Source organism: Maniola jurtina, chromosome 23 (genome assembly GCF_905333055.1).
Source record: "Maniola jurtina chromosome 23, ilManJurt1.1, whole genome shotgun sequence".
In the NCBI taxonomy this organism is placed as follows: Eukaryota; Metazoa; Arthropoda; class Insecta; order Lepidoptera; family Nymphalidae; genus Maniola; species Maniola jurtina.
The window spans coordinates 490,913-493,037 of NC_060051.1; the positions used below are offsets into that span (position 1 = coordinate 490,913).

At 30.9% G+C, this 2,125-nt stretch overlaps 1 long non-coding RNA gene across 1 annotated transcript; it reads left to right on the top strand.

Moving 5' to 3' along the window:
* The first annotated feature begins 244 nt into the window (after nucleotides 1-244).
* Nucleotides 245-1,814, top strand: LOC123877234. Its single transcript, XR_006798535.1, has 2 exons — nucleotides 245-400; nucleotides 1,629-1,814. It is a non-coding gene; the product is annotated as an uncharacterized LOC123877234 (long non-coding RNA).
* The last annotated feature ends 311 nt before the right edge of the window (nucleotides 1,815-2,125 follow it).

A 2,125-nucleotide genomic window follows, 5' to 3' on the forward strand; every position in this document is an offset into this window, starting at 1 on the left:
TAAAACACTGGTATCCAAAGCCAAATTTTCGTCAGATTAAAAAAAGTTACCGTTCTGTTGTCTGTTAAAGTGAAAATAAATAAAAGCAAACTGAATGAAAGGATTTTAATATACAGAAGTTCATTTAAATAGTTATTCAAGAACTAGTGATTATAATATATATTGTATTTAGGTGTGTAGGTACTATTTAAATAAAATGCAATGAGTACCTAATAATATCGTATGTCAGCTTTATATGTACGTTTACTGTCTCTTGATATCACGTCTACATAGGTTTTTTTAGAATAATAGCACTTAATAACTAGATTGGTATGTACTTAATAGGTACATATAACTATCTACATACCAATCTCTTGATTTGATTAAGGGAAGTGACCTAACCTATAGTGAAATCACAAGTGTAAATTAAAAATTTATAACACCCCCGACAAGTGAAGGTTACAGTAACTAGAAAAGACTAGAGATATAACTATCTACATACCAATCTCTTGATTTGAATAAGGCAAGCAAGTGATCAGGTTTCAAGAGTATCTAGTCGCTTATAGTGAAATCATAACTTTATTATTATTTTGTACCTACTTAAATAACTAGTCTATTAGGTACCTAGCATAAAATGGGTTCAAAAACTATTGAGCCATAGCCCATCACTGATTATTTAGTATATTTGTTAGACAGCTTTGGCTATTAAAATTCCAACATTTTTTTAGGCAGCTTTGGTGTTAAGATTACAACATTACATAGACTTAATCTTGTAATATACCATACAGTTTGGTTCTACAAAATTAAAAGCTAGGACTTGTGTTTAAAGTGGCAATAAAACATTTAATCTATGTATAATAGTTCAATAGAAAGGCAACCTTATATAACACTTTAATAAATAATTAAGTGATAAAGTTAACATAATCTCTTAATTTTTTTAACCCCGAACCAAAAAGAGGGGTGTTATAAGTTTGAGGTATCTATCTGTGGCATCGTAGCTCTTAAACTAATGAACCGATTTTAATTTAGTTTTTTTTTTTTGTTTGAAAGGTGGGCTTGATTGAGTGTTCTTAGCTATACTTAATCCAAGAAAATCGGTTCAGCCAATTGAAACTTATCAGCTCTTTTCTAGTTACTTGTAACCTTCACTTGTCAGGGGTGTTATAAATTTTTAAATGTTTATGCTTAGTAACTTACAAATATGCAGAATCAGGACATTGAGTTTAAGCTGTATGTCAGAATAAAGTGTATCTGTTTGTCTGTCCGCTAGCTTTTTACAGCCTACCTGTTCAACCAATTTTGAGGAAAGGTACAAGGTTCTTGTATCCCGGAGATGGACATTGCTGATGTTTTATTACAGAAAAACAGTTCCTATGGGATAAATCCGTGCAAATTAAGTTGTCATTATTATCATTTATTTGGTATGGAGTATTTGGTGTCATACTGGACTACATAGACTAGGTATCCTGGAAATCAAAGAGTTAGCACTGGATTTTTAAAACTTAAAAGGGCATCATGTAGTTATTAAATATTATAAATAACACAAGACTACTATCTATCTTAACAGATATATAGTAAAATAAGAAGAATATTACCTAATTGTCTAATTAGCAATTTAGAAAATTAAAGATCAATAATTCCTTTTTCAGTGAAACCCGAGCTTGAAAGCCTGTGGATTAGTGCCTAATCCACTTTGCTAGAAGACTGCATTGTGGTGTTCCTGCATCAAGACTACACTACAGAATAAGCTCCCATAAGCTGTCAGTGCAGTAACACTCCTGTACAATTTTGTAATAATATAAATATTTAAAATTAAATAAAATGTTTTTTTTTTCTCTTCTGTTTTATTAAGTATTAAAAAATGTTTTTATAGCTAGAACCAGCAAGAAACTCAACGGTTGCTCATTTCAAAGATTTTGATATATTGAATGAGTTATTGGTTAGGTTAGAGAGCTGTGGCAGGCATGCCAGTCTTCGTTGTTATTTTTTTATAACCACTTCTTGAATGACTTACTGTCTGTTATTAAGTCTGTATGTTACTGTAGTAATTGTTAAGCTATAAGTAATCAATTTGGTGTGCTAATCTTTGAATTGACAGAACCAATTTTGATGAGACTTTCACAAGCAGTTGGGACTTGGGGTGAGA